Source organism: Lepisosteus oculatus, chromosome 4 (genome assembly GCF_040954835.1).
Source record: "Lepisosteus oculatus isolate fLepOcu1 chromosome 4, fLepOcu1.hap2, whole genome shotgun sequence".
NCBI classification, from domain to species: domain Eukaryota; kingdom Metazoa; phylum Chordata; class Actinopteri; order Semionotiformes; family Lepisosteidae; genus Lepisosteus; species Lepisosteus oculatus.
In genome coordinates, this window is record NC_090699.1 from 58,966,706 (window position 1) to 58,984,919 (window position 18,214).

Genomic DNA, 18,214 nt, shown 5'->3' on the forward strand with positions numbered 1-18,214 from the left:
TCGTGTATTAGTACCTGTGTGTGTGTGTGCTGTTTGAGTTATATCGCATGGTTGGATTCTAAAGCCATCAAAAGAATCAATTTTGTGATTTACTGCTACAATAAATAATTTTCCCAGTAAATGCCCAAACCCTACAGAATTGGTGCCTTCATAGAGCACAGTACACAGTAATTCTTGTATGTGTTCTGAAAAACCAAGTCATTCACTGCATCTTTACTTTAAGCCTTTCTTACTGACATTTGTATTGTTTTTTTTTCCAATCTGTGTGACAAAAATTTAAAAACAATAACTGTTTTTCTTTGCATATATATTCCTGATTTCATTGTATAGGCCTGCATTATAATTATTGTCTGTCTCTTACAAACAGTACTAAAACTATGCTCTTGGAATGATTCTTTGCAAGTCTGACCCATATTCTTATTTCATTTATCATGGAGGCAAGTTTGCCATACCTGAGTATTCTTTTGATACTGTATATATATAGTGTTACACTTCGACCTCTTCCATATTTTCCATCTCTCCTGAATGCTTTGTATGCAGCAATTTTGTATCCATCTCCATCACATTAGTCATGTGTCAGTAATTCCAATTACATCATAATGGACTGCTACTGCAGTAGCTTCTTTATTTTGTATTTTGTTTCTAATTCTCCTGATATGTAGGCACAGTATAAGAATTTGATTTTATGTATTACCTGATCCTTTAATATTTTGCTATTCTCTGCAGTTCTCTTTTTTGGCTGTACTCCCTGTGTATTACCTTTGCAGATTTCCTTTCAATTCTCACCCCTTTCATTCTGCTTTAAATGTATCTGAAATTCTTTGTAGATGTAAACCTCAAGCTGACCGCTTCCCAACTCATTAAGATATCAGTCAGTACAGACAGCCTGCATATCTGTGCTGATGGAGAGTTTTACAGTGCCAGAGAAGGATGAAGCTGTCTTGTGCACACCATGTCCTCAGTCACATGTTGTGTTTACAAATTAGCATTTCCAGTTGTTCATCTTTTCATGGTGTGTTCATGAGACAACCACTGATTTAATTCTGTTCTCCAATTTGTTTCTAAGGTGTTTAAATGTATTTCATTGGAAGTCTGCTCTTTATACCAATGTTGTTTTTCCCAGCATGAAAAACAAGAATTGAATGTTTAGCAGTGTGTGCTAGGATCCCATCTACAGTTTGGACAGTGTTAGCCATCTCAGCTCCTTGGATACACTATAGTATTCTGAACAGTATCTCTTGAACACAAAATGAAATGAGCACATTAGGACATTAATCCTTAGTTCAGGTTTGTTGTAAAGATTTATTTTCTTTTGTTCAGGTGGCATTAAAGAGCTGGTGGTTGCCATAGTGCATTCTTGAAACACAACAAAAATCTTGTACTCATTACAGAGGTGAGCTGAGATTCTTGTTTCTGTAATGTAATTCAGCTGCAGTGGGATATTGTCCTCGCATTTGCAATCATTCACAATTGCAGCTGCTTCCTTTTTTAATTTCTGTGTGACCCACAGCTTGCTCATTGCTTGTCATGTACAAGCAGAGCGCAGGAGTCCATTTTCTGAATCTGGTGCATTATCATCTTATTTCTCAGCAGTATGTTCACATTTCTGGTGGTGTTTTTTTACTATATGCACATCAAAATAAAACTCTTAATAGATGAGTTTTTAAGATTAACCTGTTCTGAACACAAGATAATGATAATTTAAACATGTGAATCTTTAATGGGTATTTTCATAGTGAATTTTCACAGTAATTTGTTTAGAAAAATACTGTACATCTCAAACCTGTTTTAATAGAAGGTTTCAAGGAACTGACTACCATTCAAAAGACCTTGCACAAAGTCGCATTTGACTATTCAGTTGCATCAGACACATACTTGAACTGCAGTGAAATTTTATAATACATGCTCAGAAGGAATTTGTTTTAGAATAAAGTTTCACACATGGAAATTCATTGATTGCAGTGCACAGTGCATGATCATTTTTCTAATTTAGGGACTTTAATAAATAGTTTTGTGAAGTGCTTACTTTACCACTATTTTCCTGTTAGTGCAATTAGTTGGAGTGACTCTTCATTTCCTTTACCGTATTTGAAAAATAAACAACCAAATCCTGTATCAGACAAAATGTAATTTTAAGCAGTATGTGTTTTGATAGAGGGCAAAAGAGCTTTTTCTAAGTACCATATGTAAGGAAATTATGGATCTATTGGACTTGATTCAGTTTTAATCTATAGATTCAGATGCAGTGTTTATTCCTTCCACCCACTATAAGAAAGACAGAAGCCAGGAGCTGGGATTACTTGCTGCACTGGACTGCAGTCTGTCACTGGAACAGTTTAGAGACACTAATTAACATAGCCTTTCTTTGGGAGATTGGAAGAAACCGGAAAACCAGCAAAAAGCCACCTGAAGAAAATGCTCCACAATCTGGAATCAAACCCAGGACCCAGGAGCTGTGAGTCTGTTCAAAATGCTTTTTGAACAGCATTTTGCAATAGAATTGAGGCTGCTGCTTTGTTCAGCACCATGGACAGAGAAGAACTTTGCACAATGGTGAGCTGAGTGGAAACAGCCAGGAGAAGTTAAAAAGATTTACACAGCACAAGATAGCAAGTATTGTTTACCTTTCTCTGGTAGTTCTACCTGTTTTATGAAGAATACTTACATTGTAAATAAACATTTGGTATGAAAACTCAGATGAACTTAACCAGGTTCCATGGTTACATTAATTGTTTTTCCTTTTTGTACTTATACTATCGACAGAATTGCCCCATATTTCTCTTTCCTAGAATATTACACTATTAAGTAGGAAAGGAAGTTTTAGTTATTTGGAAAAAATGTCAGTGGATATTGTTGTACAGAGCTTTTCAGTCGCATTAGGTCATTATGTTAAGGAACAGTATAAAATCCATCCATTTTCTAACCGCTTCATCCAGTACAGGGTTGTGGAGGAGCTGGAGTCTATCCTGGCAAGCAATGGGTACAAGGTAAACACTGAATGGGAATCCAGTCTATCACATACAGACACAACACACTCACTCACAATGGGGCCAGTTTTCCCAGAAATCAGTTAACCTGCCAGTTTGTTAACCTTTGGACTGTAGGAGGAAACTGGACCACTTGGTGAAAACCTACAGTACATGAACACAGGGAGAACATACAAACTCCATGTACATAATATAGGTCTGGGTCTGGAATTGAACCCAGGGCCCAAGCACTGTGAGGCAGCAATGCTAACCACTGTGCTGCTCAGGAGTAGTATAAAATAACTAGGGTAGATCAAAATGTATATTAAAAAATACTTGATCAATTCATCTACTTGTTGTTTCTATAACAGAATCGTATGTCTGTGTGAGTGTTTTGTGACAGCAATGAATTCTTAAGAGTTTTACATTGATATTCAAATAAACTATAATAATGCTGATGTCTATATTGATAAAATAATTTCTTGGTCAATCAAAGGATACTTGAAGCCTGGCAAAACAAAACATAATTTTGACATAGAGAAAAAGTGAACATGTTACATAAGATTTGAGGTTGTAACAAAACCAGAAGATCATGGTTCTACTCAAGACTGGAGGGTCCTGTTCCTGACAAAGGCCCATGACTGATTCCTCACTAAAAGTGTTGCCATTCATTTTATATAACACTGCTAACCGGTTTTCACAATTAAGAATGCAAATTAAATTAAAAACATACGGAGCCTGTTAACAGTATTGGCTGAGCAGACATTTAAATGTGATCTGTTCATCAAAATATGAATTTGTTATACATAAAGACGCATGAATTTTAAATCCACCAGTGAATAAAAATGAAAAAACAAATGTAGGAAAGGAAGAAGATGGAGGAAGACAAAAGAAAGGAAGCACAATAGTAAGTATGGGAAACTGAGAAGGGGCTAAAGAGATAGGAATCTGGGTGATTAATCGTGGGGGATATTTGGAAGGCAGCAATCTATATATTAATGGAAAGATTAGAAAGAGAACAGTCAATTGTTGAGTGTTGGAGAAATGTCTGAAACAAGTTTAGGGATGATTTTAGTTTCAGATAGATGTATAGAAGTCTTTGTATCTCTGTGAATGTACAGGAAATGATAGGAAAGCTGAAATATCTCAAAGTCCCCACCTACATTCTTCTGTTTTGCTGATGTAAGTGTGTGGATGCTTTCTGCAAGAAATGCAAACTTTAAAACCGAGCTCCTGACTCTCTGTGGTCATTACAAATCCCAGGGTGTTTCTCAAAAAGAGTAGGGATGTTACCTCGGAGTCCTGGCCAAATTTCCCATTGGCCCTCACTAATCATAGCCTCCTAATAATCCCCATCTATGAACTGGCTTCATTACTCTGCTCTCCTCCCCACTAATAGCTAGTGTGGGGAGCGTTCTGGTGCACTATGGCTGCCATCGCATCATCCAGGTGGATGCTGCACATTGGTGGTGGTGTGGAGGGGAGTCACCATTACCTGTAAAGCGCTTTGAGTGGAGTGTCCAGAAAAGTGCTACATAAGTGTAAGCAATTATTATTATTATTTCTGTTGCAGTTTGAGAAATCTGGTATATGTTTGTTGTTCATTTTATTGCAAGTGATACAGTGGTCTGATGTGTGTTGGAACTATAGGCAGGGAAGCTTTGCAGAATAGGTAGTTAACAATATGAGATAAGTGGTGGGTTAGGAAAAAAAGCTTCCATTTAAGGATCAAAAGTGATAGCATGGTGTTGCATACTGTATAGCCTGTATGCAAGTTTAAAATGCATTACTTAATTTTAAATAAATTATTATCTTCACCTGTATGCAAATGAGGACTGCTAACTAGAACCTTGTAAAGTTCTCTAATCACCTATATTCACATATATAAGTAGGATGAGGGCTGATTTTAGGTCGTAGAGTGTCGTATAGTTGTGTAGAGAAGAGACCAGGGACTACTCCTTGTAGTGCCTGTTGAAACGGTTAACTCCACTGCGTGAGAGGTTAAAGCACGGGTTAACTAGCTTTCTTTAGGGCTCCAATCTTAACTTCCAACACTTGCTGTCTGAAGTAAAATAGCAATGCAATAAGGAAAAAAATAGGGTAAAATAATTTTAAAAATCATAAATTTGTTAAACATAGTAAATATCAAATATCCAGGAAATTCTTAACTTAAAGCTATCATCATTGTATTGGAAGAACAGGAGTAATGTAGTGTAATGAATGTAAGGAGTAATGTAGAGTAATCTATTGTTGAAAGCACAGTGCCATTTAATTGAAAAGGTTTTGGTTCAACAGATCCAGTCGTTTGGTAAGTACGTATCTGTCAATGTGCTGCTCTTTAAAAGACCAAGTCAGTGAATTCTGATCTTTAATGGGCTTCTATTGGTAAAGTAATAGAACTGGTTTGAAACTTAATGGCTGGGAAAAGGGTAGAATGCTGAACCAGCATATAAGAGATTGCACCAAAGTGAACACTGTTTCTACAGGAGTAAACAGCTTGTCTGACCTTACCTCACTGTTTTTCTTGAATCTTAAAGATTGCTAACTCTCGAGAAGGGGATGTCAGCTTTTCCTTGCTTGAACGTAATCAAAGATTAAGCTGTTCAATATTGCTGAGCAACAGCTTACTTTGATTAAGAGGACAATTATTGTTGATTTTTTATTTTGTAATTTGATTATTGATGGAGATCTCTGCCTCTTAATTAATGCGTCCATTAATATTTTGATTAATGGTTGTAGGACTTTGTATAGCTGTATTTTGCATAGCTTAGTGTTATCTGGGGTCATTGTCACTTTTTTTTATTCTATTGTGCTTTAATGTTGTATTTCTATTGTTGTGTTTATTTTTAGATTTGGGAAGAGCTGTGAGTTTACTATGAAGAAATACAGTATATAGAATAAATGCTCTTACTATGCAAAGTTAACTTGGTCCATGTAAAATCAAAGATTATTTCTTATATCAAAGAGTTGGCATGTCATAACAATGTGTGTTTGGTAAAACTTTAAACATAAGATCTTTGAGATGTGTAGCCTAGTTCTGATGGATTGCTTCACATCTTCATCCACAGTTTCCAAAAACTTTAGTGACAGTGATAACTTTCAAGCCTGATCTTCAAAGTTAAATTGAACTCAGTCATAAATGTGTTTTGTTTGAGAACATGCTTTTGTAAACTGTTCTTCAATGCACAGTTTGACAATGCTGATTTCTCAGAAGAATAAAATGTGTGAATCAGTCACTTCTGAATGTCAGATGTTTTACAGGTGTTTAATAAAATCAGTATAAGTCTGGCGGACAGGATGCATTGCCTGATATGGTGCCGAACAAGCATTTTCTTACTGCATGTTGCTAAATCTAAATGAGTGTAGAAACAGTACAGAAAACTGTTTTTTTTTGTGTGAAAATTGCACATTTGGCTTTGGTAAGCCATTAAATTGATTTGGAAATTAGTTAATATTTTTTGAAATTGGTACATTTCTGGACTGGTGTAACGATTTTGTTTAAAAGTTTTAAACAAGAAAATAGTTTTGTTGTACATTTCATAGTGTATATTGTTTTATTAAGACTGATGTCGTAGGCTCTGTGATGACCCAAAGATAGCTGATGTGTGGTGAGTGTGCTGGTGCACTTTGGCTGCCGTAGCATCATCCAGGTGGGGGCTGCACGCTGGTGGTGGTGGAAGAGAGTCCTCATCAGCGTTTTGAGTGGAGTGTCCAGAAAAGAGCTATGTAAGTGTAAGGAACTATTATAAATTATTGATGTTACTAGGGCCTTGTGATGAAAACCACATCCTCTTGGATAAGAACATATCTATCTATCTAGGCCAGTCGTTTCTGGGAACGTGTCAGAGCAGTGAGGGTCAAAGATCACTACAAGACAATAGTTCCCCAATTTACCCCTCCAAGCCATGACTGTATTGACCTTTCTGCATGTCCTTCCATAGGACTCAAAGACTCCAACACCAGAAAACCATCAGAAGCCAACATTATCCTTAAACTTTGTTCACACATTCCCCCAACTCTCTGTGATTCACTTGTTTTTTCTACATTTTTTTTGTCCATGTACAAATTGCTGCCTACCTCACCTGATGTATACCACACCGCATTTTCATTTGCCCCTTTTTAACCATCTCATACTCTTTCCCATGCTCTCTTTTTTGTCCTCCTTATGTTTTGTCCACCTTTAAATCACATTTCTGCTCTCTCCCTCATTTGTCTACACACCCAAAGAGACATCACAGCTGAAAGGTTGTGTTTTTCTTCCTTGTACTTCTAAGAATATAATTAACCTCTACTGTTTCCTTTACAGCTTAAAAGTTGGATCTGATTCAAATGAATCCTCATCAGATGTGATGTTAGTTCCCAGTGTTTAATTTTAATCAGCCGCATATCTAATTAATTTTCCCGTTTGTTTTTTAATAATACTATTTGTTCTTTAATTATACTGTTTGCATACAGCACGGATCTTGTGATATAAAGTCTGAAACAAAATATTAAAATAATTTTGAAATCATGATAGCGTTTGTAATGATTTTGTTTTCTTTCGCCTGAGACATCAAACTGACCCATTTATTTGAGTACAATTTGTCACAGGCACAATGGTGTGGCTTCATGAGTGTGCATTTTCCTGTGAGTACAGTTTTAAGCATCATTAATCTTATTAGTTGATTAATGACTCAATAAAGTAATTGGGAACTCTGTTTTAAACCATGAAAATTATTTTTTATACTTCTCTTCGTCTTCCAGAAAGAAAGGGTTCAGATTTCACATTTAAGTGGATTCAGTCTGAAGTTTGTAATGTCCCTAGATAAGTCCCCTCAGAATGGCTAAAAGGACTGTAAGATCATTTGCCAGTCTGCTAATCAATACAGGCAGATGGTCACAAAACCAAGGTCTGCGCTCAAATGCTTTTTCAGGAATCTGTTGCAGCTCCAAAGCTCACCAGCTGTTTGCATTATTACAGAAGCCTACAAATCTGTCTCTTAATAAAGTGAAAATTAAATCAAAGAGAATGACAAACCATAATTAATCTTATGGCAGACACATAAGGCTGAAGAAATATTTTGGGTGGGCTTATGTTTTAATTCACAGTAGTTATTTCAGTCTCATGACATGTTAGGCATGCATTGTATCTTGTTTCTTTGCTTTTACATTTCTTAACTTCCACCCAAGTTATTTAATCAAAATATATTGTAGGGTCACTATATAAGGTAAAAGGATTAAATCAATATTATATTTGATAAAATATGTTAAAATTAATTTCTGTGCTGGATTACCAATGGCATTTTCAGACTTTTTTGTTCAGAAAGTCAAGAATAGTTTTCTTTTCTGTGCAAGTTCATATCAAAGAGCTAAATTAATTTCTTACTCAGCAGGAATGAGAAAAAAATACTGTTTCATTAACGATCAAATTATGAAAGTAATAAAGTGGAGATATCATCCTGTAGTTTAATAAAAATATCTTTTTCTCCTGGCGTATTGCTTTTGTTCTGCAGTCTCACTACTTTTTGCTCTGCTTTTGAATATTTATAATGGCATTTCATTTTCACAGCTTATTACACATGTAATGGAGTATTGTTTGAAAGGGACTACTTTGTGTTAAATCCATGTAAACCAAACAGCTTTAGATGTAGTGACATCTTAGAAATATTGATTGATTAAATGTAAAACAAGCAAAGCGTAACTCCAGTGACAGTGTATAATTTCAGAGCAGAATATGAGTCATCTTGAAATTAAGCTAAGATGTTGGTTTAGAATTTTTTTCTTTCTCTCATTCAGTTTCCCACTAAAAAAAGCTTTCCACAAAATTAGTCACACAAGGACACAAAGGGTATAAAAAAAGATAAATTGGGCACAGCCAAGCTATTTATTCACTTTTAATTTTATTATGTGAGGCCTATGTTAGACGGCAGTTGGTTCCCCTGACAGGGAAGAGGGAACTGTTCCTATTTTTGCTTTCTGGCACAAAGTGTGCTTGCTTTTCTGGCACCAGGATCCAAGTGTAAACAGTAAATGACACAACCTGGACTCAGGTTCCAAACATGGTAGGAGGACACCGGACCTTCTATGTTCGATATATATAGTCTGCGTCACCCAGAAAGCCACTTACTGTATATTGGGAAGAATGTTGCCTGCCATCTTTCCCCTTTAAAATTGCATCAGAACCTACTTTATCTTATAACCATTCTTCACAAAATATTTTGAGAATATTTTAATACTATAACTATATACTACAGTATATTATATATCAATTTAAGACACTATGAATGACAACAAAACATTTGTAGGAAGGCACAAGACTTCATTAATTGGATTATCTTGCACTTTCACACACTCTACAAAGCGACTACACAAGAAATAGCTTTAAGACATATATAGGAAAGCTAATTTTGGCTTCTTATCCCATTAACCTTGAATTTTCTCCTTAAATCCATGTATGTGTGACAGTTAGACACACAGAATTAAAGTTAGACAGGTGTCGGAAAGAATGAATGTTTTGTTCTGTAAAATAGTATCAATTTTGGCAACAATTTTGCTTACTGGAAACACATAATGTCCTTCTACCAGCAAACCATTCTTCTACTTGAACGCACACCTGAAGAAGGCTCCACGGCCGAAACGTTATGTTCTCTTTCTTCTTTTTTTCAGCATGGAATAAACCTATTACTTGTTCCTTTGCAGCCTACGCATGCTGATGCAGCTACCCACCTGAACTACTATTCTTCTACTTTGTGAGTGAAAAGCACTACTGTATGTGATATTTAAGAAAATCTAGTACTAAATATTTAAGTAAAACATTCACCCATTAGTGAAATATCAAACAGAGGACGCAGATGGAAACTAATTGGAAGTGCATTTAAAACTGACGACGGGTCTTTTTAACACAGAGGCTGAGGGGAGTCTGGAATATGATCCCCAGTTTGGGTACTTTCAATAAATGACTGTATGAGATCATCAGCTGAATTAGACACTATCAACCAAACAAGTTAGATAGGGGTTCCTCTCATTTGCAGACTTTATGTTCTTGTGATATTCTTATGCTCAGACCTGTCTGTGGCTTCACAGGTGCAGTGCCTTAATTCAAGGATGCAGGCATGTTTCAGAATGTATCAGTATGATGGGAATAGACTTCTGTTGACAGAATTTCAGAAGCAAAGGTAAATTAAATGCATTTGTTAAATAACTGCTTTAGGGGAGAATTAAATGCAATGACTCACAGTTATGTTTGTCCAGTTGTTAAATATTTAGACCTTTACCTAAAGAGCCAATAATGAAGTCATTAGCACAGACACTGTTTGGTTATGGCTGCTTATTACTGCCACACAGATTTTAAAGGGGAGCTGCAGCTCTAGTTTCTCAGACTGGTTATTACAACTCAGTAACAAATTTTCGTTATGTTTTGAAATGCACTCATCAATGCCAGTTCTTTCTAAGTCCTAAATATAAAAATAATATTGCAGTTCCCCTTTGAAAGTTTTCTTCCAATTCTGAAATGTTGTTAATTCTGTCTGCTTCTGTATATGCTGTGTTTCAGTTGTTAAAAGCTGATGTAAGCTTATTGTATAATAATAATAATAATAATTGCTTACACTTATATAGTGCTTTTCTGGACACTCCACTCAGGTAGGTGGTGGGACTCCACTCCACCACCAGCAATGTGCAGCCCCACCTGGATGATGCGACGGCAGCCATAGTGCGCCAGAACGCTCACCACACATCAGCTATCAGTGGGGAGGAGAGCAGAGTAATGAAGCCAAGGAATTATGGGATTCATAGAGGGGGATTATTAGGAGGCCATGATTGATAAGGGCCAATGGGAAATTAGGCCAGGACGCCAGGGTTACACCCCTACTCTTTTTGAGAAACTCCTTGGGATTTATAATGACCGCAGAGAGTCAGGACCTCGGTTTTACCTCTCATCCGAAGGACGGCGCTAGTTTACAGTATAGTGTACCTGTCACTACACTGGGGCATTAGGACCCACATGGACCGCAGGGTGAGCTGGCCCCACCAACACCTCTAATGCCTGTGATTATTTCTTTTTTTTATGCAGTGTCATTTATAATGTTTGTGTTTACACTGGTTTGTGTACAGATCATACGGATTTACAAATTATCTGTTTGTTCCCAGTAGTGGCTTCATGTCAGCCAACCATCAGAGAGTGATACCATGCTGTCATTGATACCAGCAAGTTTGTCTTTCTTTAACTGCAAAAAGAGTAATTATTTTCTATTAGAGACAAACAAATGTTTCTGTTCCTGCTGATTTATGCCTGCTATAGCAAATTAAAGAGCGTGAGTCATACAGAAGCTTCAGGGGCTTGTCTATTGCGGTTGTAATTTTTTTTCCAGCCTTCAGATCTGATTTCTTCAGTCTGCATATTTCTCCTTTGAACTGGTTTTGTTGTGTGTGCATAAAATTATATTTTAGGTTTTATGCATGTGAGTTTATATACATAAACCTGCATATTTACCTTTAAGACATGAATTAAAAGAGCACTTTGTTGGGTTTTTGCTAATTATATTTCCATGTGTAACTCCAGTCTATGCTAGCATAATATTATTAATTTAAAAAAATAATTGTAAAATAAAAGATGAAAGCAGGTCATTACTTTCTTATTTGTATATGTTCTACCTTTAAATTCACATTTAAAAAGTTAGAAAAGAGCACTTTGTAGTTTGTCAGTTATTGCTCTGAATAATGTGGCTCAAAATATGATCTTATTCTTTTAAGAAAAAAAAGCAAATGTTGCTAAGAAAATCTGTTGTAAAACTAATAGCTTACGCTGGTCAGGGTAAAAACTACAAATGAATTGAAGGTTTTCACCATATGATACACGTATTTGTCGATGTTCGTTTTGTGTACTGTGTTTAAAAGATAAAAACTCTATAATTAGCATGTTAATCACTCTTTTGCTGATAATTTCAGAGTATTTGCAGGTTGCAAGGTATTTAAAACAGCGAATTGTATGCTCTTTAGAGAGTTTAACATAAGCAACCTGACCAGAAAAAAAAAAATGTTTTTGGTAAGTTATGGGATAAAAATGTTAAAAAGCACATATATTTTCTGAATCTTTTCAATTTCACCCCATACATTCATATATCATAAAGTGATTCTTAAAACTTTTACGTTTTGTTGGTGGTAATCTTTACTATCTATATATATTGTATATACTTTGCCTTACAAAAGTATTCACCTTCTCTTTTGTGGAATTACAAATATATTCACAATTTTAAAGTTAATGTTTGAATCCAAACTTGAATTCATAAACTGAAAATTCTGTGGGTGAAAAAACTAGGTAAGAAAAATAAAAAAAATATGCTGATTTGAAGTATTTACATAGTTGTTATAGCAAATCTACATTTGTAAACCTGAGCTCAATTACTTTGATAAGTCATACAGTTTGTTGAATGGCCTCTGTGTACAGCAGTAGTGGTTCACATGGTTTCAGAATAAATACAGAAAATACAACTGTTTTTGAACAGTAAAACCATGGGTCTTTAAAAAGAACTCGGGGACAGAGCTGTAGGAATCCAAAGATAAGGAGAAGGATAAAAAGAATAAAAAGATAGGAGAAAATGTTCTTGAGTCAATATCTGTGAAGTGAATATTCCAGTCACTCCACAAAGCTGGACTGTTTGTCAGAGTGGAAAACCTATTCTTAAATCTATCATGGAGTTTACAACAGAGCAATTAAGCGATAGTGCAAACATGTTGCAAAACGTTTTGTGGTTACATGACAGACAATCGGACAATTCTGGTCTAAATGCAAAATGTTCTACCTGGCTCCAACCCAACACAGTGTATCACCCACAGCTTGACACCCTTGTTGTCAAGCATGGTGGAGGCAACATTATGTTATGGAGCTGCTTCTCATCAACAAGGACTGGAGTGCTGGTCAAGATTGAGGGACAAATGGATGGAGCAATATATGGCCACATCTTAGAGGAAATCCAGCTTCAGTCTGCCAAAGACCTAAAAAAGGGACAAAAATACACTTTTCAGCAGGACTAAGAGCAAAAGGTCAGTGCTAAACTCAAGTGGCATGTTAAGATGAAAGTGAATGTCCTTGAGAAGCTTAGTCAAAAGTCCTGACATGTCACAGTACACTTCATCTGTAGTATGTTGACTGTAAACTCTAAATGTTTTATTTTGAATTGATTTCTTTCTATTTAATGAGAATAAAATTTCATTCAGTGATAGTATACCGCAACATTATTATGTCTTTGTGTTTTGTGGCATACAGAGATATAAACTCAAATTGTTGTCCTTCTCATCTGAAAGCTAAGGAACTATTTGAATGGCTCATCGATGTCTCATTAACACTGTACCTTCATAATGCTCTCTGAACCTAACAACAAACAAGGTTATTTCATGGCTGACAAGTTAAGTAGATACTGTACTCCCTTCACCAATTAAGAAAAGCTCATCCTTGAACATACTGGCACACCTGCTTAGATCAATAAACCGTGTTCTTAGAATTTCAGCATTAGGATGCAATCGAATTCACAGCTGGTCCTGTATTATGAGATAACTGTCAAGGTCTAGCAAAACAATGAGCATGCTAGTCTTTGATATGTAGAGCACAGAAATAAATTGAGAAGCACAATCACAGTTCAGCCCTGAAGTACAGGGTTCAGTGAGAGCCATTATAAAAAAGAGCCTCAGTAGTCTTTCAGTTTCCTTAATTTTTTATGTGATCAAATGCAGCAGGCTGGAACTGAATTGGAATCATTGGCTTCCAAGGGGAATTGCTGTCAGTTTGGGTGAAATAGCCTTGACTTGCGAGCCCTGTAACAGACATGCCAGTATATTAAACTTAGGCCAGCTGCCAGGGATCTTATTAAACGAAAAGATGTTGCCCTAGATCCCCCTGGACAAGAGACCTCATCTTTGAGTGGGCTTTGAGTGATAGGAACTTACAGTAGGAAGTTCTGAGTTCAGGCTTCATGCTTTAGTTTAGTTTCTGGTACTTTTTATAGAGTACTTTCGAGTACTAGTACAGCAGACAGCTCTTGTTATCCATTTTTGATTAAAAAGCAAAACTGTTAATGTTTTTAGTGTCTCATTTTTTCTGACTTGGAGAACGAGGAACGTATAAGAAAGGTTACAAGCAAGAGGAGGTCATTCACCCCATCTACTCTACTCTATTTGGTTGCTAGCAACTGATTGATCTGACAGTCTAATCCTGCCTATTTTGGGGCAGTTTATTATCATCAACAACATGGTTGGTTAGCTTGTTTTATATCCTTCCACAACACTTTGTGTGAAGATCTGCTTCTTGATTTCATCCCCATAGTTTTTACTAATTCATTTTCCACTCTTGATTCCAAAGAAGTCCAAGGGATTGACAGATTATTTTTTAAACAATTGAATTAGGTTCTCTTTTAGTCATTGGAAGACACTGCAGTTCATTGAAAACTGCACCATAAACACTTTATAAGTGACTGCTTAGCCTTTGCAAGTTGTCTGCGCTGCATTGCAGAAGAAGACTGCTTCGACTTTCAGAAGAAGTTACTTTGGTGATGTAACCAATGGAGATATATAAGGATTGGATCTCCAAGGGTTAACATTAAAGGACCTTTAGGGCAGAAAAAACAGCTTCTGAGGTTACTCAGCGAAGAGATGTGGAATGTAATAGGACATGAAAGCTGCAGCTCTGTCTACTGCCACAAACCTTTTATGTTATACAACAGGAAATAATCTGAACCCATTATTTAACTGTGATCTGTGAGCTAATGCTTAAGACATCTCTTAGTCAAAGAAAACTAGCAATGCATAGAAAGTGAACAACAAAACATCATAAAACTAATTATGCCCAAGAAATAAAAACATTTGTGATGTGATTTTTAGCATCAACATCAAATAAGAGGAATTGTAATTTTGAAACAGTTGTGGTTTTCTTGTAGCTGCTTTTTTAACAGCAGTTAAAAAATTGACAATGTTTTAAAAAGCTGTGAAGAAAATTAATATCCCACCAGTACTTTCACGAAAAATAAAATACATAAAAATGGAATGGAAAAATAAACTGTCCAAAATGTTTTCTTAAAATATTGTAAGTGATTACCAGGTATACTCCCATTCTCCCAGGAAAAAGGTAATGAACCTTTTTTTAAAGGAGTCCATCAATGTGCTCTTCTTTCTGTTGGCAGCAGTCATGAATTTTGCTAAACCTGATTTGGAAGCCAAGTGTTCGATAACTACTGCACAACTGGGTGATTCATTAGCACAGTTTAATAAACATTGCAGTTAGATGGTGAGATTTGTCCATGTACCACATATTGCTTCTTCATCTGTGTGGTCAGAATCTGAGGGCTGACTAGCAGAAGATCCTATTTTATAAGATCTCTTGGCCTTTTCCTAATTCAGCCCTAATCTAGGGATAACCCTGATCCTCATAATGAATGTCACCCTCTATTAGTTTAAATGTCTGCTGCAGTATTGACCTTAGTGATACAGAACAATTCATGGTGCATTTCACTTCTTCAGAGAGCGGTGGATATTTGCTTCTGCCCTTCAGATTGTGGGGTTAAAGCATTACATTTCTGTTTGATTTAAGTCATGTTTCTGATTATATCACCCTCAGAGTGAGAACAGTGTACCTACACAGGGATTAATCCTGTCACCCTCAGAGTGAAAACAGTGTACCTACACAGGGATTAATCCTGGCAGTGACATGACATTGTGTCTTTGAGACCTCGTCTACAAACACAAGCTTTCTCTTTTTTTGCATACATCGGGGTATCTTTTCATTGTTCCCTCAATTGTTTTGTTCAATTGAAGTTATCATAGGTTTGCATTCACTACTCAGGCCTGAATTACTGATTTGCCATCAATTCAACAACTTCCTACCATGTTCCATACCAGTAAAGAAGCAGTGTTCAAGCATCCAGTTGTATGAAGATGGGAAGATTGTGGGTTGAGTCAAAGCAGTATTTTGATATAGATTGTAAGTGGATTCATCTCAGGCTACAGCTGTTGATTAACAAATGCACCTGCTTGATGCGTTTTCAGCATTGCTGAAAAACAAACTGAGAGAAGTACAAGCCATGTTTCCAGTATTTCTTCATTGCAGACACGTTTATGGTTAAAGGCACACACATATAGAAAGGGTTTTTCCAGTGCAGAAAAAAAAATGCAATGTATTGTACCCGGGGGAAATGTGGCTCAATTTTTTCACACATCATCTCCTATATTCCTGTTTATGTGGGAAGATATTGCCACGATTGCCTTAATAACCTCCATAGGCAGGTTGTAAATTTTTATGGGATTTAAATAGCACCTCTTCATTAATAATTCAAATGGCCTTATATTCAACAGATTCAAGTTGGTGTTACTACTGCTCCACTGGTGAACAATGAGTATTAAGCACCCTCTTTTTTGTGTTTTATTTCCATGATTTAGAAAGAACAAAGTGACCAGGTAATATGTTGGATGTTTATAGTAAAAATAACCAATTTTTTCACACTTGTGTATCCTCTTTTTAGTATTTTTCAGATACATTCTCCTGTTTATTAATATTTCTAATAGTTGCATTCTCATATTAATTTGGAGGACAGTGCTAAAATTAACTTGTAGAATCATGTTTATTAGTCTATGTTAATAGACAGGAACTATTTGAGATTTTGACAGATTTCTCCCTGAAATATTACAGAAACCTTATCAGACACTTATAGGACATTTCAGGCATTAGAGTTAGCAAATGGTTTGGCAAATGAGGTATGATCGAAGGAAAGAATGTTCTCATCTGGGAAACATACCGACCTCTGCTGTATTAACTGATGTGTGTAAGCTGTGGAAGTTGGAAGTTCAGGTAATTTCTGCTGTAAAATGAACAAAGACTGCCGTTCGGAAAGGCATTCTGCCAGCTGAAATTTTAATTTTGTGGCTTGTTATTGACCATAACTGAAAAGTCCACCTTGACATTAGATCAGAAAACTAGGGCCAGTTTCAGCTCTGACTGGAATGCCTTCAGGAAAGCTTGGAGATTAAAAATCAATGCGAGTTAACTGGACTGTTCTTAAACAATTTGATGGAAGTCTTCTTCATCTCCAAGTTATTTACCCTCATTAAAAAATAACATCAAATGCCAGTGCAGTTGATGGTACAGTGGAATTATTTGCGTGCACCTGCCAAATCATTTGTCAAAATTCATATTAATCATTTATTATTAGATACAGAAAACAATGGATGGTTTAAAAAAATAACACATACTGTATGTATATAACATTAACATTTAGTAGGATGTGAAAACATTTTTATGTTGCAGGGAAATTGACTGGACTCCTTAGTTCTAGCAGTTATCTATATATATATAAAAAAAAACTTTAATAATAAAGAAACAGGAGTTTAAAAAAAACCCATTAACCATTAATGTCCAGCCCTTGAAGGGCAGATACTGCAGTTAGCAGCTTTTTTCTCATCTGTATTGCTCTGCCCCAACCCCCACAACTCCACATCTCTGCAGCACCCAATTTCATGTTCACCTAAAAAGGATTAGAGGGGAATTTGCAGACTGTGGATGCATAATCAAGTGAGAAAGGCCAAGTGAAGTTCTTGGATATGCCTGGATATGTAAATTTAATTCTTTCAATTTAAACCTCTCCTGTCGTTCGATGAATGTGATGAATTGTAATTGTTTCTGCATGCCCAGTGATCATGAATATTAGGAAATATAATGCCTACAGAAGACAGAGAAAGTTTGAGACAAAGTGCGGGATTCAGTCTGCCTTGTCGTTTGTAATTCTAAATGTCTGATATGTATTGAACGCAGCTTCCTAAAAAAATAAATTCAGGTGCTTTACTTTGTTGAAAACAGGACATGTCAAGTCTGAATGAGTTAATATGTGATGCAGGAAAACCAAGAGAAATACTCAGTATAACTATTAAAGCCTCTGTCATAAAGTCTGATCTTAGGCCTGGTTTGTAATATCTTCTTCATGAAGTAAATGAAGACATTTTTGTTTTTCAATCCAATCCATCTGTGTAGTTTCTGACAACTACAGAGATATTTCTTTGTTCCTTGTTGAAGCTAAACCTTTATAAAGTACAATATGTTAGAATGATCTCTTTGCCAGAAGCAGGGTATATATAGTGGTTTGAGAATAAAATAGGTGTTTTATCTGTTTTAAACTATTGCAGAAAATAAGTAAATAGAGAAAATATGAATATTCATTTGTGAATAGATAAAAAATAATTTATAATACTGAGAATGATATAAAACAGAAAATCATCTTAAGTTTACATTCACC

General features: G+C 35.9%; 1 protein-coding gene and 1 long non-coding RNA gene across 5 annotated transcripts in view; both read left to right on the forward strand.

The window, feature by feature from the left end:
* Positions 1–13,421, forward strand: part of LOC107077457 (uncharacterized) — a 44,608-nt gene extending 31,187 nt beyond the window's left edge. Inside the window, exons 2-4 of the long non-coding RNA XR_001478475.2 lie at positions 9,612–9,694; positions 10,029–10,120; positions 10,587–13,421. This is a non-coding gene — a long non-coding RNA (uncharacterized lncRNA). The remainder of the gene's footprint in view (positions 1–9,611; positions 9,695–10,028; positions 10,121–10,586) is intronic.
* grip2b (glutamate receptor interacting protein 2b) overlaps positions 1–18,214 on the forward strand; it is a 290,064-nt gene that overhangs the window by 33,752 nt on the left and 238,098 nt on the right. The gene's annotated exons all lie outside the window — the stretch shown is intronic.